Genomic DNA, 27109 nt, shown 5'->3' with positions numbered 1-27109 from the left:
GGTCACAGTGGCTGCAGAACAGTCCTGGCCTATACATGTTCAAGGTGTTTTCTCCTGACTTTTTTATTTCATTGGTAATAATTACATTATTCCATGCATCCATAGTAGTTATGAGTACCAACAACATTTTGCTACAATAGATGTGCTGGCACTTCCTGCACACTAACTGCTTGTTTTACTAATATGTTTCTCCCAACTGCTACCCTATTACTCATCTCATATATTGTTATTACTCATCTCATATCTTGTTATTACTCATCTCACATCTTGATATTACTCATCTCACATCTTGTTATTACTCATCTCATATATTGTTATTACTCATCTCATATCTTGTTATTACTCATCTCAGAGCTTGGTATTATTCATCTCATATATCATTAATAATTTCATATATTGTTATTACTCATTTCATATATTGTTATTACTCATCTCATATCTTGTTATTACTCATCTCATATATTGTTATTACTTGTCTCATATCTTATTACTCATATCTTGTTATCATTTATATCTTGTTATTACCTATCTCATATCTTGTTATTACTCATATCTTGTTTTAACTCATCTTATATCTTGTTATTACTCATCTCATATATTGTTATTACTTGTCTCATATCTTATTACTCATATCTTGTTATCATTTATATCTTGTTATTACCTATCTCATATCTTGTTATTACTCATATCTTGTTTTAACTCATCTCATATCTTGCTATTACTCATATCTTGTTTTAACTCTTATCTTGTTATCACTCATATCGTTATTACTTATATCTTGTTATTACTCAACTCATATCTTATCACTCATATGTTGTTTTAACTCATATCTTGTTAATACTCATATCTTATAACTCATATCTTGTTATCACTCATATCTTGTTATTACTCATATCTTGTTATTACTCATATCTTGCTATTACTCATATCTTATCACACATATCACTCATATCTTGTTATTATTCATACCTTGTTGTCACTCATATCTTGTTATCACTCATATCTTGTTATCACTCATATCTTGTCATTACTCATATCTTGTTATTACTCATATCTTGTTATCACTCATATCTTATCACTCATATCTTGTTATTACTCATATCTTGTTATCACTCATATCTTGTTATTACTCATATCTTGTTATTACTCTTATCAATCATATCTTGTTATCACTCATACCTTGTTATTGCTCATATCTTATCACTCATATCTTGTTATCAATGATATCTTGTCATTCATATCTTGTTCTTACTCATATCTTGTTATTACTCATATCTTGCTATTACTCATATCTTATCACACATATCACTCATATCTTGTTATTATTCATACCTTGTTGTCACTCATATCTTGTTATCACTCATATCTTGTTATTACTCATATCTTGTTATTACTCATATCTTGTTATCACTCATATCTTGTTATTACTCATATCTTATCACTCATATCTTGTTATTACTCATATCTTGTTATTACTCTTATCAATCATATCTTGTTATCACTCATATCTTGTTATTACTCATATCTTATCACTCATATCTTGTTATCAATGATATCTTGTCACTCATATCTTATTCTTACTCATATCCTATAACTCATATCTTGTTATCACTCATATCTTGTTATTACTCATATCTTGTTATTACTCATATCTTGCTATTACTCATATCTTATCACACATATCACTCATATCTTGTTATTATTCATACCTTGTTGTCACTCATATCTTGTTATCACTCATATCTTGTCATACTCATATCTTGTTATTACTCATATCTTGTTATCACTCATATCTTATCACTCATATCTTGTTATTACTCATATCTTGTTATCACTCATATCTTGTTATTACTCATATCTTGTTATTACTCTTATCAATCATATCTTGTTATCACTCATATCTTGTTATTACTCATATCTTATCACTCATATCTTGTTATCAATGATATCTTGTCACTCATATCTTGTTCTTACTCATATCTTGTTATTGAATATTCATATCTTGTGATCAATCATACCTTCTTATCACTCATACCTTGTTATTACTCATATGTTGTTATCACTCATATCTTTTTATTACTCATATGTTGTTATTACTCATATCTTGTTATCGCTCATATCTTGTTATTACTCATATCTTGTTATTACTCATATCTTGTTATTACTCATATCTTGTTATCACTCATATCTTATTACTCATATCTTGTTATTACTCATATCACTCATATCTTATTACTCATATCTTGTTATTACTCATATCTTGTTATCACTCATATCTTGTTATCACTCATATCTTATTACTCATATCTTGTTATTACTCATATCTTGTTATCACTCATATCTTGTTGTTACTCATATCTTGTTATTACTCATATCTTATCATATCTTGTTTGTTATGATATCTTTTTAAGCAACTTCAACCCTCAAATGTTTGAGGTTTGTCTTCAACCAAGTTTTTTTTATTAAAGTTTCTGTCATCATTCCATGTACTTTTGTTGATATTAAATAATGATTGCAACTTCCTCAGCAGATGTAGGATCATTTTTGCTATCATGATATGGTGGCTCAAGCTTTCTACAGGCTATGTATACAAATTATCATACAGCCTCCTGCTAAGGTCAAGACTAGGCTGGCTGATTCACCCTTCCATTAACATAGGCAGAGCTATCTCCAGGCTGGCTAATTCTATCATTCCACCATCATAAGTAGACTTCCCTCCTGGCAGGCTAGTTCTTCCCTTCCATCAACCTAGGTAGAGTTACCTCCTGGCTGGCCACTTCTTCCCTTCCATCAACCTAGGTAGAGTTACCTCCTGGCAGGCTAGTTCTTCCCTTCCATCAACCTAGGTAGAGTTACCTCCTGGAAAACTGGTTCTTCCCTTCCATCAACCTAGGTAGAGTTACCTCCTGGAAGGCTGGTTCTTCCCTTCCATCAACCTAGGTAAAGTTACCTCCTGGAAGGCTGGTTCTTCCCTTCCATTAACCTAGGTAGAGTTACCTCCTGGAAAGCTGGTTCTTCCCTTCCATCAACCTAGGTAGAGTTACCTCCTGGAAGGCTGGTTCTTCCCTTCCATCAACCTAGGTAGAGTTACCTCCTGGAAGGATGGTTCTTCCCTTCCATCAACCTAGGTAGAGTTACCTCCTGGAAGGCTGGTTCTTCCCTTCCATCAACCTAGGTAGAGTTACCTCCTGTAAGGCTGGTTCTCCTCTTCCATCAACCTAGGTAGAGTTACCTCCTGGAAGGCTGGTTCTTCCCTTCCATCAACCTAGGTAGAGTTACCTCCTGTAAGGCTGGTTCTCCTCTTCCATCAACCTAGGTAGAGTTACCTCCTGGAAGGCTGGTTCTTCCCTTCCATCAACCTAGGTAGAGTTACCTCCTGTAAGGCTGGTTCTCCTCTTCCATCAACCTAGGTAGAGTACCTCCTGGAAGGCCGGTTTTCTTCCACCAACCTAGACCTAAATTGAGATATAGTCTAAGTACTTGCTGGAGTAATACAGTGGAATAAGGTATTATCCGACCGATGTATAAATGAACTGTTGCTACCATATATATATATATATATATATATATATATATATATATATATATATATATATATATATATATATTATTATTTTTTTTATTATACTTTGTCGCTGTCTCCCGCGTTTGCGAGGTAGCGCAAGGAAACAGACGAAAGAAATGGCCCAACACCCCCCATACACATGTATATACATACGTCCACACACGCAAATATACATACCTACACAGCTTTCCATAGTTTACCCCAGACGCTTCACATGCCTTGATTCAATCCACTGACAGCACGTCAACCCCGGTATACCACATCGCTCCAATTCACTCTATTCCTTGCCCTCCTTTCACCCTCCTTCATGTTCAGGCCCCGATCACACAAAATCTTTTTCACTCCATCTTTCCACCTCCAATTTGGTCTCCCTCTTCTCCTCGTTCCCTCCACCTCCGACACATATATCCTCTTGGTCAATCTTTCCTCACTCATTCTCTCCATGTGCCCAAACCACTTCAAAACACCCTCTTCTGCTCTCTCAACCACGCTCTTTTTATTTCCACACATCTCTCTTACCCTTACGTTACTAACTCGATCAAACCACCTCACACCACACATTGTCCTCAAACATCTCATTTCCAGCACATCCATCCTCCTGCGCACAACTCTATCCATAGCCCACGCCTCGCAACCATACAACATTGTTGGAACCACTATTCCTTCAAACATACCCATTTTTGCTTTCCGAGATAATGTTCTCGACTTCCACACATTCTTCAAGGCTCCCAGAATTTTCGCCCCCTCCCCCACCCTATGATCCACTTCCGCTTCCATGGTTCCATCCGCTGCCAGATCCACTCCCAGATATCTAAAACACTTCACTTCCTCCAGTTTTTCTCCATTCAAACTCACCTCCCAATTGACTTGACCCTCAACCCTACTGTACCTAATAACCTTGCTCTTATTCACATTTACTCTTAACTTTCTTCTTCCACACACTTTACCAAACTCAGTCACCAGCTTCTGCAGTTTCTCACATGAATCAGCCACCAGCGCTGTATCATCAGCGAACAACAACTGACTCACTTCCCAAGCTCTCTCATCCCCAACAGACTTCATACTTGCCCCTCTTTCCAAAACTCTTGCATTTACCTCCCTAACAACCCCATCCATAAACAAATTAAACAACCATATATATATATATATATATATATATATATATATATATATATATATATATATATATATATATATATTCCTATGAGTCCACGGGGAAAAATTCCAATATATATATATATATATATATATATATATATATATATATATATATATATATATATATATATATCATAGGGTGGGGGAGGGGGCGAAGGTTCTGGGAGCATTGAAGAATGTGTGGAAGGCGAGAAAGTTATCTCGGAGAGCAAAAATGGGTATGTTTGAAGGAATAGTAGTTCCAGCAATGTTATATGGTAGCGAGGCGTGGGCTATAGATAGGGTTGTGCGGAGGAGGGTAGATGTATTGGAAATTATATGTTTGTGGACAATATGTGGTGTGAGGTATGTAGTGGGCCATTCTTTCGTCTGTTTCCATGCGCTACCTCGCTAACACGGGACACAGCGACAAAGTAAAAAATAAAAAAATAAAATATATATATATATATATATATATATATATATATATATATATATATATATATATATATATATATATATATATATATATATGTAGCATCTCATTACAAGGGTGGGTCAAGTCTACGTACACAGACGTTTTGCCCGAGATGGGTTGTGGGTTAGTAACATGTAAGGGAGAGGCACTGTACTGTTGTACGTACCCTCAGGAGGGAATGTTTCAGCTTCACAACAGATCGTTTCAGCTGTAGTATTTCCATTTCAGGATAATAACTATTGGCAGCTGGTCTCTGGAAGGGTACACATCCGAGGAAATGTCATGGAATACATAAAAAGTCATAACTCAATTTGGATGACACTTAGACGCAGTAATTTCCACCATAATCCTGTTTGCCAAAGTTGGAGCCAGGAACGGGTGGGCAAGCGCTACAATCTCATCACCACTGTCAGAGATAGACAGGAACTCGGACAAGTTCCTCAATATTCCTCCATGGTTGAGGGTGGTCCATGTTCTTCCATGGTTAACGCTGATCCATGTTCCTCCATGGTTAACGCTAGTTCTTGTTCCTCCATGGTTGACGCTGCTCCATGTTCCTCCATGGTTAACGCTGGACCATGTTCCTCAATGGTTAACGCTGGACCATGTTCCTCAATGGTTAACGCTAGTCCTTGTTCCTCCATGGTTGACGCTGGTCCATGTTCCTCCATGGTTGATGCTGGTCCATGTTCCTACATGGTTGATGCTGGTCCATGTTCCTACATGGTTGACGCTGGTCCTTGTTCCTACATGGTTGACGCTGGTCCATGTTCCTACATGGTTGACGCTGGTCCATGTTCCTCCATGGTTGACGCTGCTCCATGTTCCTCCATGGTTAACGCTAGTCCTTGTTCCTCCATGGTTGACGTTGGTCCATGTTCCTCCATGGTTGATGCTGGTCCATGTTCCTCCATGGTTAACGCTGGACCATGTTCCTCCATGGTTAACGCTGGACCATGTTCCTCCATGGTTAACGCTGGACCATGTTCCTACATGGTTGACGCTCCTCCATGTTCCTACATGGTTGACGCTGGTCCATGTTCCTCTATGGTTGACGCTGCTCCATGTTCCTACATGGTTGACGCTGGTCCATGTTCCTACATGTTTGACGCTCCTCCATGTTCCTCCATGGTTGACGCTGGTCCATGTTCCTACAAGGTTGACGCTGCTCCATGTTCCTCCATGGTTGACGCTGGTCCATGTCCCTACATGGTTAACGCTGGTCCATGTTCCTACATGGTTGACGCTGGTCCATGTTCCTGCATGGGTGACGCTCCTCCATGTTCCTCCATGGTTGACGCTGGTCCATGTTCCTACAAGGTTGACGCTGCTCCATGTTCCTCCATGGTTGACGCTGGTCCATGTCCCTACATGGTTAACGCTGGTCCATGTTCCTACATGGTTGACGCTGGTCCATGTTCCTACATGGGTGACGCTGCTCCATGTTCCTCCATGGTTGACGCTGGTCCATGTTCCTCCATGGTTAACGCTGGTCCATGTTCCTACATGGTTGACGCTGGACCATGTTCCTCCATAGTTGACGCTGCTCCATGTTCCTCCATGGTTGACGCTGGACCATGTTTCTACATGGTTGACGCTGGACCATGTTCCTCCATGGTTGACGCTGGTCCATGTTCCTACATGGTTAACGCTGGTCCATGTTCCTACATGGTTGACGATGGACCATGTTCCTCCATGGTTGACGCTGTTCCATGTTCCTCCATGGTTGACGCTGGTCCATGTTCCTACATGGTTAACGCTGGTCCTTGTTCCTACATGGCTGACGCTGGTCCATGTTCCTCCATGACTGACGCTGGTCCATGTTCCTACATGATTAACGCTAGTCCATGTTCCTACATGGTTGACACTGGTCCATGTTCCTCCATGATTAACGCTGGTCCATGTTCCTACATGGTTAATGCTGGTTCATCGTCCTACATGGTTGACGCTGGTCCATGTTCCTACATGGTTAACGCTGCTCCATGTTCCTACATGGTTGATGCTGGTCCATGTTCCTCCATGGTTAACACTGGTCCATGTTCCTACATGGTTAACGCTGCTCCATGTTCCTACATGGTTGACGCTGGTCCATGTTCCTACATGGTTAACTGTGGTCCATGTTCCTAAATGGTTAACGCTGGTCATGTTCCTACACGCATGACGCTGGTCCATGTTTCTACATGGTTGACGCTGGTCCATGTTCCTACATGGTTAACGCTGGTCCATGTTTCTACATGGTTGACGCTGGTCCATGTTGCTACATGGTTAACGCTGGTCCATGTTTCTACATGGTTGACATTGGTCCATGTTCCTACATGGTTGACGCTGGTCGATGTTTCTACATGGTTGACGCTGGTTCATGTTCCTACATGGTTAACTGGTCCTTGTTCCTACATGGTTGACGCTGGTCCATGTTCCTACATGGTTAACGCTGGTCCATGTTCCTACATGGTTAACGCTGGTCCATGTTTCTACATGGTTGACATTGGTCCATGTTCCTACATGGTTGACGCTGGTCGGTTTCTACATGGTTGACGCTGGTTCATGTTCCTACATGGTTAACTGGTCCTTGTTCCTACATGGTTGACGCTGGTCCATGTTCCTACATGGTTGACGCTGGTCCATGTTCCTATATGGTCAACGCTGGTCCATGTTCCTCCATGGTTAACGCTGATCCATGTTCCTACATGGTTTACGCTGGTCCATGTTACTACATGGTTAACGCTGGTCCATGTTCCTACATGGTTAAAGTTGGTCCATGTTCCTACATGGTTAACGCTGGTCCATGTTCCTACATGGTTAACGCTGGCCCTTGTTCCTACATGAATCACGCTGGTCCATGTTCCTACATGGTTAACGCTGGTCCATGTCCCTACATGGTTGACACTTGACCTTATTCCTCCATGGTTGACGCTGGTCCATGTTCCTCCATGGTTGACGCTGGTCCATGTTCCTCCATGGTTGACGCTGGTCCATGTTCCTCCATGGTTGACGCTGGTCCATGTTCCTCCATGATTGACGCTGGTCCTTGTTCCTCCATGGTTGACGCTGGTCCATGTTCCTCCATGTTTGACGCTGGTCCATGTTCCTACATGGCTGATGCTGGTCAATGTTCCTCCATGGGTGTCGCTGGTCCATGTTCCTCCATGGTTAACGCTGGTCCATGTTCCTATATGGTTGACGCTGGTCCATGTTCCTATATGGCTGACGCTGGTCCATGTTCCTCCATCGTTGACGATGGTCCATGTTCCTACATGGTTGACGCTGGTCCATGTTCCTATATGGTTGACGCTGGACCTTGTTCCTCCATGGTTAACATTGGTCCATGTTCCTCCATGGTTGACGCTGGTCCATGTTCCTATATGGTTAACGCTGGTCCATGTTCCTCCATGGTTAACGCTGGTCCTTGTTCCTCCATGGTTAACGCTGGTCCATGTTGCTCTATGGTTAACGATGGTCCATGTTCCTCCATGGTTAAAGCTGGTCCTTGTTCCTCCATGGTTAACGCTGGTCCTTGTTCCTCCATGGTTAACGCTGGTCCTTGTTCCTCCATGGTTAACGCTGGTCCATGTTCCTCCATGGTTAACGCTGGTCCATATTCCTATACGGTTAACGCTGGTCCATGTTCCTCCATGGTTGACGCTGGTCCATGTTCCTCCATGGTTAACGCTTTTCCATATTCCTAAACGGTTAACGCTGGTCCATGTTCCTATATGGATGACGCTGGTCCATATTCCTATACGGTTAACGCTGGTCCATGTTCCTCCATGGTTAACGCTGGTCCTTGTTCCTCCATGGTTAACACTGGTCCATGTTCCTCCATGGTTAACGCTGGTCCATGTCCCTCCATGGTTAACGCTGGACCATGTTCCTACATGGTTAACACTGGTCCATGTTCCTCCATGGTTAACGCTGGTCCATGTTCCTCCATGGTTAACGCTGGTCCTTGTTCCTCCATGGTTAACACTGGTCCATGTTCCTCCATGGTTAACGCTGGTCCATGTCCCTCCATGGCTGACGCTTGACCTTGATCCTCCATGGTTGACGCTGGTCCATGTTCCTACATGGTTGACGGTGGACCATGTTCCTACATGGTTGACACGACCTTGTTCCTCCAATGTTGATGCTGGTCCATGTTCCTCCAATGTTGATGCTGGTCCATGTTCCTCCATGGTTGACGCTGGTCCATGTTCCTCCATGGTTGATGCTGGTCCATGTTCCTCCATGGTTGATGCTGGTCCATGTTCCTCCATGGTTGACGCTGGTGCATGTTCCTCCAATGTTGATGCTGGTCCATGTTCCTCCATGATTAACGCTGGTCCATGTTCCTCCATGGTTGACACGACCTTGTTCCTCCAATGTTGATGCTGGTCCATGTTCCTACACGATTAACGCTGGTCCATGTTCCTCCATGGTTGACGCTGGTGCATGTTCCTCTATGGTTGACGCTGGTCCATGTTCCAACATGGTTGACGCTGGTCCATGTTCCTATATGGTTGACGCTGGTGCATGTTCCTACATGATTAACGCTGGTCCATGTTCCTCCATGGTTGACGCTGGTCCATGTTCCTCCATGGTTGACGCTGGTCCATGTTCCTCCATGGTTGATGCTGGTCCATGTTCCTCCATGGTTGATGCTGGTCCATGTTCCTCCATGGTTGATGCTGGTCCATGTTCCTACATGGTTGAAGCTGGTCTATGTTCCTACATGATTAACGCTGGTCCATGTTCCTCCATGGTTGACACGACCTTGTTCCTCCAATGTTGATGCTGGTCCATGTTCCTACATGATTAACGCTGGTCCATGTTCCTATATGGTTGACGCTGGTGCATGTTCCTCCATGGTTGACGCTGGTCCATGTTCCAACATGGTTGACGCTGGTCCATGTTCCTATATGGTTGACGCTGGTGCATGTTCCTCCATGGTTGATGCTGGTCCATGTTCCTTCATGGTTGACGCTGGTCCATGTTCCTATATGGTTGACGCTGGTCCTTGTCCCTTTATGGATGAAGCTGGTCCATGTTCCTATATGGATGACGCTGGTCCATGTTCCTACATGGTTGACGCTGGTCCATGTTCCTACATGGTTGACGCTGGATCTTGTTCCTCCATGGTTGCCGCTGGTCCATGTTCCTACATGGTTGACGCTGGTCCATGTTCCTCCATGGTTGATGCTGGTCCATGTTCCTACATGGTTGACGCTGGACCTTGTTCCTCCATGGTTGACGCTGGTCCATGTTCCTACATGGTTGACGCTGGTCCATGTTCCTATATGGTTGACGCTGGTCCATGTTCCTATATGGTTGACGCTGGTCCATGTTCCTATATGGTTGACGCTGGTTCATGTTCCTATATGGTTGACGCTGGTCCTTGTTCCTAAATGGATGACGCTTGTCCATGTTCCTCCATGGCTGACGCTGGTCCATGTTCCTCCATGGTTGACGCTGGTCCATGTTCCTACATGGTTAACGCTGGTCCATGTTCCTACATGGTTGAAGCTGGACCTTGTTCCTCCATGGTTGACGCTGGTCCAAGTTCCTACATGGCTGACGCTGGTCCATGTTCCTATATGGTTAACGCTGGTCCATGTTCCTATATGGATGACGCTGGTCCATGTTCCTCCATGGTTGACGCTGGTCCATGTTCCTCCATGGTTGACGCTGGTCCATGTTCCTACATGGTTGAGGCTGGCCCTTGTTCCTCCATGGTTGACGCTGGTCCATGTTCCTACATGGCTGACGCTGGTCCATGTTCCTATATGGTTAACGCTGGTCCATGTTCCTATATGGATGACGCTGGTCCTTGTTCCTATATGGATGACGCTGGTCCATGTTCCTCCATGGTTGACGTTGGACCTTGTTCCTTCATGGTTAACGCTGGCCCATGTTCCTACATGGTTGACGCTGGTCCATGTTCCTCTATGGTTGACACTGGTCCATGTTCCTCCATGGTTGACGCTGGTGCATGTTCCTACATGGTTGACGATGGTCCATGTTCCTCCATGGTTGACGCTGGTCCATGTTCCTATATGGTTGAAGCTGGTGCATGTTCCTCTATGGTTGACGCTGGTGAATGTTCCTACATGGTTGACGCTGGTGCATGTTCCTATATGGTTGACGCTGGTCCATGTTCCTCTATGGTTGACACTGGTCCATGTTCCTCCATGGTTGACGCTGGTGCATGTTCCTACATGGTTGACGCTGGTCCATGTTCCTATATGGTTGACGCTGGTGCATGTTCCTCCATGGTTGACGCTGGTCCATGTTCCTATATGGTTGAAGCTGGTGCATGTTCCTATATGGTTGACGCTGGTGCATGTTCCTCTATGGTTGACACTGGTCCATGTTCCTATATGGTTGACGCTGGTGCATGTTCCTCCATGGTTGACGCTGGTCCATGTTCCTATATGGTTGAAGCTGGTGCATGTTCCTCTATGGTTGACGCTGGTGCATGTTCCTACATGGTTGACGCTGGTGCATGTTCCTATATGGTTGACGCTGGTCCATGTTCCTCCATGGTTGACGCTGGTCCATGTTCCTCCATGGTTGACGCTGGTCCATGTTCCTCCATGGTTGACGCTGGTCCATGTTCCTCCATGGATGACGCTGGTCCATGTTCCTATATGGCTGACGCTGGTGCATGTTCCTCTATGGTTGACGCTGGTGCATGTTCCTATATGGTTGACGCTGGTGCATGTTCCTCCATGGTTGACGCTGGTCCATGTTCCTATATGGCTGACGCTGGTGCATGTTCCTCTATGGTTGACGCTGGTGCATGTTCCTCTATGGTTGACGCTGGTGCATGTTCCTATATGGTTGACGCTGGTGCATGTTCCTATATAGTTGACGCTGGTGCATGTTCCTCCATGGTTGACGCTGGTCCATGTTCCTATATGGCTGACGCTGGTGCATGTTCCTCTATGGTTGACGCTGGTGCATGTTCCTCTATGGTTGACGCTGGTGCATGTTCCTATATGGTTGACGCTGGTGCATGTTCCTCTATGGTTGACGCTGGTGCATGTTCCTATATGGTTGACGCTGGTGCATGTTCCTATATGGTTGACGCTGGTGCATGTTCCTCCATGACTGACGCTGGTCCATGGTCCTCCATTGCTGATGCTGGACCTTGTTCTTCCATGATTGACGCTGGTCCAAGTTCTTCCATTTATCTATTTATTATACTTTGTCGCTATGTCCCGCGTTAGCGAGCTAGCGCAAGGAAACAGACGAAAGAATGGCCTAACACACCCACATACACATGTATATACATAAACGCCCACACACGCACATATACATACCTGTACATTTCAACGTATACACACACACACACACACACACACATATATATATATATATATATATATATATATATATATATATATATATATATATATATATATATATATATATATATATTGGAAAGGATCACAATCTTGCGCGTGATCAAGATGTTCCTATGAGTCCACGATGAAAATGAAACACGATAAGTTCCCAAATGCACTTTCGTGTAATAATCACATCATCAGGGGAGACAAAAGAGAGAAATATAAGTTAGTTGATATACATCGAAGAGTCGAAGCTAGGACGCCATTTAGTAAACATGCGATTGTCCAAAACATACAACGAGCGTTCATAAACTTATCATTTTACAAATTTTATCAACAATAAAGATTTCTAATTCGTACAGACCATCACAAATATTAAGATTATAATTCTTTGTGTATTTAATAATAGAAGATTCAATGATATTTCCCGTGGTTATAGTTAGAGTTAATAACTGAGATGGCATTACTCCAGTCAATACAATTATCATAGTTTTTAACGTGATTAAACAAGGCATTTGATTCTTGTCCCGTTCTTATACTATATTTATGTTGCTTAAGTCTAACAGAAAGATCTTTACCAGTCTGCCCAACTTAAAATTTACCACAATTTCCACATGGCACTTTATAGATGCATCCAAGAGAATTTTCTGGTGAATTTCTGATTCAGATATTCTTTATAGTACTATTGTTGCTGAAGGCAACATTTACATTACAGGATTTAAGCAACATGGGAAGTAAAGTAAAATTATCATTAAAAGGGGGAACTACAAGATTCTCGGTGTCAATGAGAGGTTTGGGCTCAACTCAATAAAATTATTTCTTTGCTAACTTACGGGATTTATCAATGAAAGATTAATTGATGAGTTTGAAAAGATATATTCTATTGGATCTAAGTAAAAGTACTGGTATGTTTGTTAACATCCTTAGTTATCAGTACTGGTATGTTTGTTAACACCCTTAGTTATCAGTACTGGTATGTTTGTTAACACCCTTAGTTATCAGTACTGGTACGTTTGTTAACATCCTTAGTTATCAGTACTGGTATGTTTGTTAACACCCTTAGTTATCAGTACTGGTACGTTTGTTAACACCCTTAGTTATCAGTACTGGTATGTTTGTTAACATCCTTAGTTATCAGTACTGGTATGTTTGTTAACACCCTTAGTTATCAGTACTGGTACGTTTGTTAACATCCTTAGTTATCAGTACTGGTATGTTTGTTAACACCCTTAGTTATCAGTACTGGTACGTTTGTTAACACCCTTAGTTATCAGTACTGGTACGTTTGTTAACATCCTTAGTTATCAGTACTGGTATGTTTGTTAACACCCTTAGTTATCAGTACTGGTATGTTTGTTAACACCCTTAGTTATCAGTACTGGTATGTTTGTTAACACCCTTAGTTATCAGTACTGGTACGTTTGTTAACATCCTTAGTTATCAGTACTGGTATGTTTGTTAACACCCTTAGTTATCAGTACTGGTATGTTTGTTAACACCCTTAGTTATCAGTACTGGTACGTTTGTTAACACCCTTAGTTATCAGTACTGGTATGTTTGTTAACACCCTTAGTTATCAGTACTGGTATGTTTGTTAACACCCTTAGTTATCAGTACTGGTATGTTTGTTAACATCCTTAGTTATCAGTACTGGTATGTTTGTTAACATCCTTAGTTATCAGTACTGGTATGTGTGTTAACATCTTTAGTTATCAGTACTGGTATGTGTGTTAACATCTTTAGTTATCAGTACTTGTATGCGTGTTAACATCCTTAGTTATCATTACTGGTATGTTTGTTAACATCCTTAGTTATCAGTACTGGTATGTTTGTTAACATCCTTAGTTATCATTACTGGTATGTTTGTTAACATCCTTAGTTATCAGTACTGGTATGTGTGTTAACATCTTTAGTTATCAGTACTTGTATGCGTGTTAACATCCTTAGTTATCATTACTGGTATGTTTGTTAACATCCTTAGTTATCAGTACTGGTATGTGTGTTAACATCTTTAGTTATCAGTATTTGTATGCGTGTTAACATCCTTAGTTATCATTACTGGTATGTTTGTTAACATCTTTAGTTATCAGTACTGGTATGTGTGTTAACATCTTTAGTTATCAGTACTGGTATGTGTGTTAACATCCTTAGTTATCATTACTGGTATGTTTGTTAACATCCTTAGTTATCAGTAGTGGTATGTGTGTTAACATCTTTAGTTAAGGTATGTTTGTTATCAGTACTTTGTTAAGACAATACCATTATTCCCCATAGTTTCCTGTTTTGATTGTCATAATCACCATGGTAAGTAGATCCAATGTTTATGTATGTAGTAGGTCATGTGATTTTCATAGCATTAATATTTGTATCTCCACTTGGTATGTGGAAGTCACTTCTGACCATCAAGCAACTTGATGATCATTGTTCAGTTGGGGCGTGGCGGGGTGGGGCGTGGTGGGGCGTGGTGGGGTGGGGCGTGGTGGGGTGGGGTGGGTAGCTGGCAAGGTGCCAGATACTGACCCAGTCACTGCTTAACTTGGCACAAGAGCCCGGCTCTCTAGCTCTCATGGTGCCTCAAACTTGCCCACCCACGACCGCAGGCCGGTACAAGCTGCCCACCCACTGCCGCAGGCCGGTACAAGCTGCCCACCCACTGCCGCAGGCCGGTACACGCTGCCCACCCACGACCGCAGGCCGGTACACGCTGCCCACCCACGACCGCAGGCCGGTACAAGCTGCCCATCCACTGCCGCAGGCCGGTACACGCTGCCCACCCACGACCGCAGGCCGGTACACGCTGCCCACCCACTGCCGCAGGCCGGTACAAGCTGCCCACCCACTGCCGCAGGCCGGTACACGCTGCCCACCCACGACCGCAGGCCGGTACACGCTGCCCACCCACTGCCGCAGGCCGGTACAAGCTGCCCACCCACTGCCGCAGGCCGGTACACGCTGCCCATCCACTGCCGCAGGCCGGTACACGCTGCCCACCCACGACCGCAGGCCGGTACACGCTGCCCACCCACGACCGCAGGCCGGTACAAGCTGCCCATCCACTGCCGCAGGCCGGTACACGCTGCCCACCCACGACCACAGGCCGGTAAACGCTGCCCACCCACGACCGCAGGCCGGTACAAGCTGCCCACCCACTGCCGCAGGCCGGTAAACGCTGCCCACCCATGACCGCAGGGGTTGCCCACACACGGTTACCAGAGGTTGGCCAGGCTGGGAGGGATGGACCAGAGGTTGGCCAGGCTGGGAGGGATGGACCAGAGGTTGGCCAGGCTGGGAGGGATGGACCAGAGGTTGGCCAGGCTGGGAGGGATGGACCAGAGGTTGGCCAGGCTGGGAGGGATGGGACATTCTACTCATTTAAAACATGAACCGGATATGAGGTCAGCATGATTCATGCATGTGTGAGCCACATGTAGTGTGTCATTGTTCATATGTACGTAATGGTTCATATCTAATGAGGAATGAGGCCCCATCATCTGTACAGTATGAGGAGTGGGGTCCCATCATCTGTACAGTATGAGGAATGAGGGCCCCATCATCTGTACAGTATGAGGAGTGGGGCCCCATCATCTGTACAGTATGAGGAATGGGGGCCCCATCATCTCTACAGTATGAGTGGGGCCCCATCATCTGTACAGTATGAGGAGTGGGGCCCCATCATCTGTACAGTATGAGGAGTGGGGTCCTATCATCTGTACAGTATGAGGAATGGGGGCCCCATCATCTGTACAGTATGAGGAATGGGGTCTTATCATCTGTACAGGATGAGTGGGGCCCCATCATCTGTACAGTATGAGGAGTGGGGTCCCATCATCTGTACAGTATGAGGAATGAGGGCCCCATCATCTGTACAGTATGAGGAGTGGGGCCCCATCATCTGTACAGTATGAGGAATGGGGGCCCCATCATCTCTACAGTATGAGTGGGGCCCCATCATCTGTACAGTATGAGGAGTGGGGCCCCATCATCTGTACAGTATGACGAGTGGGGTCCTATCATCTGTACAGTATGAGGAATGGGGGCCCCATCATCTGTACAGTATGAGGAATGGGGTCCTATCATCTGTACAGTATGAGTGGGGCCCCATCATCTGTACAGTATGAGGAGTGGGGTCCCATCATCTGTACAGTATGAGGAATGGGGTCTTATCATCTGTACAGGATGAGTGGGGCCCCATCATCTGTACAGTATGGAGTGGGGTCTTACCATCTGTACAGTATGAGGAATGGGGTCCTATCATCTGTACAGTATGAGTGGGGCCCTATCATCTGTACAGTATGAGGAGTGGGGTCCCATCATCTGTACAGTATGAGGAATGGGGGCCCCATCATCTGTACAGTATGAGGAGTGGGGCCCCATCATCTGTACAGTATGAAGAGTGGGATCCCATCATCTGTACAGTGTGTTGAGTGGGGCCCCATCATCTGTACAGTATGAGGAGTGGGGCCCCATCATCTGTACAGTATGAGGAGTGAGGCCCCATCATCTGTGCAGTATGAGGAGTGGGGCCCCATCATCTGTACAGTATGAGGAGTGGGGCCCCATCATCTGTGCAGTATGAGGAGTGGGGCCCCATCATCTGTACAGTATGAGGAATGGGGTCCTATCATCTGAACATTATGAGGAATGGGGTCCTATCATCTGTACAGTATGAAGAATGGAGTCCTATCATCTGTACAGTATGAGGAATGGAGTCCTATCATCTGTACAGTATGAGGAATGGGGTCCTATCATCTGTACAGTATGAGGAATGGGGTCCTATCATCTGAACATTATGAGGAATGGGGTCCTATCATCTGTACATTATGAGTGGGGCCCCATCATCTGTACAGTATGAGGAATGGGGTCCTATCATCTGTACAGTATGAGGAATGGGGTCCTATCATCTGTACAGTATGATGAATGGGGTCCTATCATCTGTACAGTATGAGGAATGGAGTCCTATCATCTGTACAGTATGAGTGGGGCCCCATCACCTGTACAGTACGAGGAGTGGGGTCATATCATCTGTACATTATGAGTGGGGTCCTATCACCTGTACAGTATGAGTAGGGTCCTATCGTCTGTACAGTATGAAGAATGGGGTCCTATCATCTGTACAGTATAAGGAATGGGGTCCTATCATCTGTATAGTATGAGGAATGGGGTCCTATCATCTGTACAGTATGAGGAATGGGGTCCTATCATCTGTACAGTATGAGGAATGGGGTCTTATCATCTGTACAGTATGAGTATTGGGGTCCTATCATCTGTACAGTATGAGGAATGGGGTCCTATCATCTGTACAGTATGAGTGGGGCCCCATCATCTGTACAGTATGAGGAGTGGGGTCCCATCATCTGTACAGTATGAGGAATGGGGTCCTATCATCTGTACAGTATGAAGAATGGGGTCCTATCATCTGTACAGATGAGGAATGGGGTCTATCATCTGTCATTAGAGTGGGGCCCATCATCTGTACAGTATGAGGAGTGGGGTCCTATCATCTGTACAGTATGAGGTATGGGGTCCTTCATCCTGTACAGTATGAGATGGGTCCTATCATCTGTACAGTATGAGGAATGGGTCCTATCATCTGTACAGTATGAGTGGGGCCCCAATCATCTGTACAGTACGAGGAGTGGGGGTCCTATCATCTGTACAGTATGAGGAATGGGTCCTATCATCTGTACCGTATGAGTAGGGGTCCTATCATCTGTACAGTATGAGTATGGGGTCCTATCATCTGTACAGTATAAGGATGGGGTCCTATCATCTGTACAGTATGAGGAGTGGGGTCCCATCATCTGTACAGTATGAGGATGGGGTCCTATCATCTGTACAGTATGAGGAATGGGGTCCTATCATCTGTACAATATGAGTGGGGCCCCATCATCTGTACAGTATGAGGAGTGGGTCCATCATCCTGTACAGTATGAGGAATGGGGTCCTTCATCTGTACAGTATGAGGAGTGGGTCCATCATCTGTACAGTATGAGGAGTGGGGTCCCATCATCTGTACAGTATGAGGAGTGGGGTCCTATCATCTGTACAATATGAGTGGGGCCCCATCATCTGTACAGTATGAGGAGTGGGGCCCCATCATCTGTACAGTATGAGGAGTGGGGTCCTATCATCTGTACAGTATGAGTGGGGCCCCATCATCTGTACAGTATGAGGAGTGGGGTCCCATCATCTGTACAGTATGAGGAGTGGGGTCCTATCATCTGTACAATATGAGTGGGGCCCCATCATCTGTACAGTATGAGGAGTGGGGCCCCATCATCTGTACAGTATGAGTGGGGCCCCATCATCTGTACAGTATGAGGAGTGGGGTCCCATCATCTGTACAGTATGAGGAGTGGGGTCCTATCATCTGTACAATATGAGTGGGGCCCCATCATCTGTACAGTATGAGGAGTGGGGTCCCATCATCTGTACAGTATGAGGAATGGGGTCCTATCATCTGTACAGTATGAGGAATGGGGTCCCATCATCTGTACAGTATGAGGAATGGGGTCCTACCATCTGTACGTTATGAGTGGGGCCCCATCATCTGTACTGTATGAGGAATGGGGTCCTATCATCTGTACAGTATGAGTGGGGTCCTATCATCTATACAGTATGAGGAATGGGGTCCTATCATCTGTACAGTATGAGTGGGGCCCCATCATCTGTACTGTATGAGGAATGGGGTCCTATCATCTGTACAGTATGAGGAATGGGGTCCTATCACCTGTACAGGATGAGTGGGGCCCCATCATCTGCACAGTATGAGGAGTGGGGCCCCTTTATCTGTACAGTATGGAGTGGGGTCCTATCATCTGTACAGTATGAGGAATGGGGTCCTATCATCTGTACATAATGAGGAATGGGGTCCTATCAGCTGTACAGTATGAGTGGGGCTCCATCATCAGTACAGTATGAGGAGTGGGGTAATATCATCTGTACAGTATGAGTGATATACATCGAAGAGACGAAGCTATGACGCCATGTGATGATGTGATTATCACACGAAAGTGCACTTGGGAACTTTTCGTATTTCATTTTCATTTTCGTGGACTCATAGGAATTTCTTGATCACGAGCAAAATTGTGATCCTTTCCAATATATATATATAAATAAAGTGCGTAAGACAAGGGAGCAAATGGGAACTTCAGTGAAGGGCGCAAATGGGGAGGTGATAACAAGTAGTGGTGATGTGAGAAGGAGATGGAGTGAGTATTTTGAAGGTTTGTTGAATGTGTTTGATGATAGAGTGGCAGATATAGGGTGTTTTGGTCGAGGTGGTGTGCAAAGTGCGAGGGTTAGGGAAAATGAGTTTGTAAACAGAGAAGAGGTAGTAAAAGCTTTGCGGAAGATGAAAGCCGGCAAGGCAGCAGGGTTGGATGGTACTGCAGTGGAATTTATTAAAAAAGGGGGTGACTGTATTGTTGACCGGTTGGTAAGGTTATTTAATGTATGTATGACTCATGGTGAGGTGCCTGAGGATTGGCGGAATGCGTGCATAGTGCCATTGTACAAAGGCAAAGGAGATAAGAGTGAGTGCTCAAATTACAGAGGTATAAGTTTGTTGAGTATTCCTGGCAAATTATATGGGAGGGTATTGATTGAGAGGGTGAAGGCATGTACAGAGCATCAGATTGGGGAAGAGCAGTGTGGTTTCAGATGTGGTAGAGGATGTGTGGATCAGGTGTTTGCTTTGAAGAATGTATGTGAGAAATACTTAGAAAAGCAAATGGATTTGTATGTAGCATTTATGGATCTGGAGAAGGCATATGATAGAGTTGATAGAGATGCTCTGTGGAAGGTATTAAGAATATATGGTGTGGGAGGCAAGTTGTTAGAAGCAGTGAAAAGTTTTTATTGAGGATGTAAGGCATGTGTACGTGTAGGAAGAGAGGAAAGTGATTGGTTCTCAGTGAATGTAGGTTTGCGGCAGGGGTGTGTGATGTCTCCATGGTTGTTTAATTTGTTTATGGAGGGGTTGTTAGGGAGGTGAATGCAAGAGTTTTGGAAAGAGGGGCAAGTATGAAGTCTGTTGGGGATGAGAGAGCTTGGGAAGTGAGTCAGTTGTTGTTCGCTGATGATACAGCGCTGGTGGCTGATTCATGTGAGAAACTGCAGAAGCTGGTGACTGAGTTTGGTAAAGTGTGTGAAAGAAGAAAGTTAAGAGTAAATGTGAATAAGAGCAAGGTTATTAGGTACAGTAGGGTTGAGGGTCAATTCAATTGGGAGGTGAGTTTGAATGGAGAAAAACTGGAGGAAGTTAAGTGTTTTAGATATCTGGGAGTGGATCTGGCAGCGGATGGAACCATGGAAGCGGAAGTGGATCATAGGGTGGGGGAGGGGGCGAAAATTCTGGGAGCCTTGAAGAATGTGTGGAAGTCGAGAACATTATCTCGGAAAGCAAAAATGGGTATGTTTGAAGGAATAGTGGTTCCAACAATGTTGTATGGTTGCGAGGCGTGGACTATGGATAGTGTTGTGCGCAGGAGGATGGATGTGCTGGAAATGAGATGTTTGAGGACAAAGTGTGGTGTGAGGTGGTTTGATCGAGTAAGTAACGTAAGGGTAAGAGAGATGTGTGGAAATAAAAAGAGCGTGGTTGAGAGAGCAGAAGAGGGTGTTTTGAAATGGTTTGGTCACATGGAGAGAATGAGTGAGGAAAGATTGACCAAGAGGATATATGTGTCGGAGGTGGAGGGAACGAGGAGAAGAGGGAGACCAAATTGGAGGTGGAAAGATGGAGTGAAAAAGATTTTGTGTGATCGGGGCCTGAACATGCAGGAGGGTGAAAGGAGGGCAAAGAATAGAGTGAATTGGAGCGATGTGGTATACCGGGGTTGACGTGCTGTCAGTGGATTGAATCAAGGCATGTGTATGGGGGTGGGTTGGGCCATTTCTTTCGTCTGTTTCCTTGCGCTACCTCGCAAACGCGGGAGACAGCGACAAATATATATATATATATATATATATATATATATATATATATATATATATATATATATATATATTGGAGGTGGAAAAGTGGAGCGAAAAAGATTTTGAGTGATGGGGCCTGAACATGCAGGAGGGTGAAAGGCGAACAAGGAATAGAGTGAATTAGTTCGATGTGGTATACCGGGGTCGACGTGCTGTCAATGGATTGAATCAGGGCATGTGAAGCGTCTGGGGTAAACCATGGAAAGTACTGTGGGGCCTGGATGTGGAAAGGGAGCTGTGTTTCGGGCATTATTACATGACAGCTAGACTGAGTGTGAATGAATGGGGCCTTTGCTGTCTTTTCCTAGCGCTACCTCGCACACATGAGGGGGAAGGGGGATGTTATTCCGCGTGGCGAGGTGGCGATGGGAATGAATAAAGGCAGACAGTATGAATTATGTACATGTGTATATATGTATATATATATATATATATATATATATATATATATATATATATATATATATATATATATACATTGAGATGTATAGGTATGTATATTTGCGTGTGTGGACGTGTATGTATATACATGTGTATGGGGGTGGGTTGGGCCATTTCTTTCGTCTGTTTCCTTGCGCTACCTCGCAAACGCGGGAGACAGCGACAAAGCAAAATTATAATAATACATATATATATATATATATACGAATAAAGTGTATATGAACGCGCACCTTCATAGAACATACAAAGCTCCATCAGCCAGGATCGAACCTGGGACCCCTTGTGCAAGAGGCAGGCATGCTAACCGCTAGGCTAAGGGACTGTATAATAGGAAACAACTATTCGAAATACTAAGTACTCGAATACCCTTCGTCTCACTATGGTGAACAACGGGGTCAATCGGTTGTTTCCGAACAGAACACATAGCCAGCTGAGAGCGTTTTACCGAACCTGACTGTACAACGCGGAGTTATATGAATGCGAATAAAGTGTATATATATATATATATATATATATATATATATATATATATATATATATATATATATATATATATATATATATAATTATCCCTGGGGATAGGGGAAGAAAGAACACTTGCTACGTATTCCCTGCACGTCGTAGACTACTAACAGGAAAGGGAACGGAGGGACTGGAAATCCTCCCCTCCCGTTTTTACTTTTCCAAAAGAAGGAACAACGAAGGTAACCAAGTGAAGATATTCCCTCTAAGGCTCAGTCCTCTGTTCTTAACGCTACCTCGCTAACGCGGGAAATGGCGAGAATGTATACACACACACACACACACAGACGCTTCACATGCCCTGGTTTAATCCACTGACAGCACGTCGACCCCGGTATACCACATCGTTCCAATTCATTTATTCCTTGCAAGCCTTTCACCCTCCTGCCTGTTCAGGCCCCGACCGCTCAAAATCTTTTTCACTCCATCTTTCCACCTCCAATTTGGTCCCCCACTTCTCGTTCCCTCCACCTCTGACACATATATCCTCTTGGTCAATCTTAAATCTTTCCTCACTCATTCTCTCCATGTGACCAAACCATTTCAAAACACCCTCATCTGCCCTCTCAACCACACTCCTTTTATTACCATACATCTCTCTTACCCTTTCATTACTTACTCGATCAAACCACCTCACACCACATATTGTCCACAAACATATAATTTCCAACACATCCACCCTCCACCGCACAACCCTATCTATAGCCCACGCCTCGCTACCACATAACATTGTTGGAACCACTATTCCTTCAAACATACCCATTTTTCCATTTTTGCTCTCCGAGATAACTTTCTCGCCTTCCACACATTACCATGAGATACTAAATTCCTCATTCCACATCTCCACCTAACACCACACAGACTTACTTCCAACTTACACAATACATTGTCTCACCTCCACCTTACACTATACATTGTCTCACCTCCACCTTACACTATACATTGTCTCACCTCCACCTTACAATATACATTGTCTCACCTCCACCTTACACTATACATTGTCTCACCTCCACCTTACACTATACATTGTCTCACCTCCACCTTACACGATACATTGTCTCACCTCCACCTTACACTATACATTGTCTCACCTCCACCTTACAATATACATTGTCTCACCTCCACCTTACACTATACATTGTCTCACCTCCACCTTACATTATACGTTGTCTCACCTCCACCTTACACTATACATTGTCTCACCTCCACCTTACAATATACATTGTCTCACCTCCACCTTACACTATACATTGTCTCACCTCCACCTTACACTATACATTGTCTCACCTCCACCTTACACTACACATTGTCTCACCTCCACCTTACAGTATACATTGTCTCACTTCCACCTTACACTATACATTGTCTCACCTCCACCTTACACTATACATTGTCTCACCTCCACCTTACACTATACATTGTCTCACCTCCACCTTACACTATACATTGTCTCACCTCCACCTTACAATATACATTGTCTCACCTCCACCTTACACTATACATTGTCTCACCTCCACCTTACACTATACATTGTCTCACCTCCACCTTACACTATACATTCGTCTCACCTCCACCTTACGGCTAAACATCGTCTCACCTCCACCTTAACACTATACATTGTCCACCTCCACCTTAACACTCTACATTGTCTCACCTCCACCTTACACGTATACAATCGTCTCACCTCCACCTTACACTATAAAATTGTTCACCTCCACCTTACATATACATTGTTCACATCCACGTTTACCCACTAACACATTGTCTCACTCCACCTTTCGTATACATTGTCTCACCTCCTCCTTACATATACATGTCTTCACCTCCACCTTAATTAAATTGTCTACCTCCACTTACACTAACATTGTCTCAAATCACTTAAACTAAACATTGTTCTCCCTCCACCTTACACTAAACCTTGTCTCACCTCCACCTTTACATATACATTGTCTCACTTACACCTTACAATATAAATTGTCTACCTCCTACTTACACTATTACATTGTCTCACCTCCACCTTACACTATACATTGTCTCACCTCCACCTTACAATATACATTGTCTCACCTCCACCTTACACTATACATTGTCTCACCTCCACCTTACACTATACATTGTCTCACCTCCACCTTACAATATACATTGTCTCACCTCCACCTTACACTATACATTGTCTCACCTCCACCTTACACTATACATTGTCTCACCTCCACCTTACACTATACATTGTCTCACCTCCACCTTACACTATACATTGTCTCACCTCCACCTTACACTATACATTGTCTCACCTCCACCTTACACTATACATTGTCTCACCTCCACCTTACACTATACATTGTCTCACCTCCACCTTACACTATACATTGTCTCACCTCCACCTTACACTATACATTGTCTCACCTCCACCTTACACTATACATTGTCTCACCTCCACCTTACAATATACATTGTCTCACCTCCACCTTACACTATACATTGTCTCACCTCCACCTTACACTATACATTGTCTCACCTCCACCTTACACTATACATTGTCTCACCTCCACCTTACACTATACATTGTCTCACCTCCACCTTACACTATACATTGTCTCACCTCCACCTTACACTATACATTGTCTCACCTCCACCTTACACTATACATTGTCTCACCTCCACCTTACACTATACATTGTCTCACCTCCACCTTACACTATACATTGTCTCACCTCCACCTTACACTATACATTGTCTCACCTCCACCTTACACTATACATTGTCTCACCTCCACCTTACACTATACATTGTCTCACCTCCACCTTACACTATACATTGTCTCACCTCCACCTTACACTATACATTGTCTCACCTCCACCTTACACTATACATTGTCTCACCTCCACCTTACACTATACATTGTCTCACCTCCACCTTACACTATACATTGTCTCACCTCCACCTTACACTATACATTGTCTCACCTCCACCTTACACTATACATTGTCTCACCTCCACCTTACACTATACATTGTCTCACCTCCACCTTACACTATACATTGTCTCACCTCCACCTTACACTATACATTGTCTCACCTCCACCTTACACTATACATTGTCTCACCTCCACCTTACACTATACATTGTCTCACCTCCACCTTACACTATACATTGTCTCACCTCCACCTTACACTATACATTGTCTCACCTCCACCTTACACTATACATTGTCTCACCTCCACCTTACACTATACATTGTCTCACCTCCACCTTACACTATACATTGTCTCACCTCCACCTTACACTATACATTGTCTCACCTCCACCTTACACTATACATTGTCTCACCTCCACCTTACACTATACATTGTCTCACCTCCACCTTACACTATACATTGTCTCACCTCCACCTTACACTATACATTGTCTCACCTCCACCTTACACTATACATTGTCTCACCTCCACCTTACACTATACATTGTCTCACCTCCACCTTACACTATACATTGTCTCACCTCCACCTTACACTATACATTGTCTCACCTCCACCTTACACTATACATTGTCTCACCTCCACCTTACACTATACATTGTCTCACCTCCACCTTACACTATACATTGTCTCACCTCCACCTTACACTATACATTGTCTCACCTCCACCTTACGGTATACATTGTCTCACCTCCACCTTACACTATACATTGTCTCACCTCCACCTTACACTATACATTGTCTCACCTCCACCTTACACTATACATTGTCTCACCTCCACCTTACACTATACATTGTCTCACCTCCACCTTACACTATACATTGTCTCACCTCCACCTTACACTATACATCGTCTCACCTCTGAGCACAGCCCAGGCAGGAGGAAGCGCTACACAGCACAACTTCTTATGTGACATATACCAAGAGCGAGACAAGCAGGAAACATACCAGTCAAATCTCTTTCTCAATCCCACGGATGATGCACAGCAAGATCATCTAGACCATACCATCCCGAGACATGTATCATCCAGGACACACCATCCCGAGACATGTATCATCCAGGACACACCATCCCGAGACATGTATCATCCAGGACACACCATCCCGAGACATGTATCATCCAGGACACACCATCCCGAGACATGTATCATCCAGGACACACCATCCCGAGACATGTATCATCCAGGACACACCATCCCGAGACATGTATCATCCAGGACACACCATCCTGAGACATGTATCATCCAGGACATACCATCCCGAGACATGTATCATCCAGGACATACCATCCCGAGATATGTATCATTCCCACACACCATCCTGAGATATGTATCATCCAGGACACACCATCCCGAGACATGTATCATCCAGGACACACCATCCCGAGATATGTATCATCCAGGACACACCATCCCGAGATATGTATCATCCAGGACACACCAGCCCGAGATATGTATCATCAGGACACACCATCCCGAGACATGTATCATCCAGGACACACCATCCCGAGATATGTATCATCCAGGACACACCATCCCGAGACATGTATCATCCAGGACACACCATCCCGACATGTATCATCCAGGACACACCATCCCGAGACATGTATCATTTCCACACACCATCCTGATATGTATCATCCAGGACACACCATCCTGAGACATGTATCATCCAGGACACACCATCCCGA

At 44.1% G+C, this 27109-nt stretch overlaps 1 protein-coding gene across 1 annotated transcript in view; it reads right to left on the bottom strand.

The window, feature by feature from the left end:
- Nrg (Neuroglian) overlaps positions 1–27109 on the bottom strand; it is a 206214-nt gene that overhangs the window by 168329 nt on the left and 10776 nt on the right. The gene's annotated exons all lie outside the window — the stretch shown is intronic.

Source organism: Panulirus ornatus, chromosome 57 (genome assembly GCF_036320965.1).
Source record: "Panulirus ornatus isolate Po-2019 chromosome 57, ASM3632096v1, whole genome shotgun sequence".
Taxonomy (NCBI): Eukaryota; Metazoa; Arthropoda; class Malacostraca; order Decapoda; family Palinuridae; genus Panulirus; species Panulirus ornatus.
Note: the sequence above shows the minus strand (reverse complement) of the source record. Positions and strands in the feature narration are given on the sequence as shown.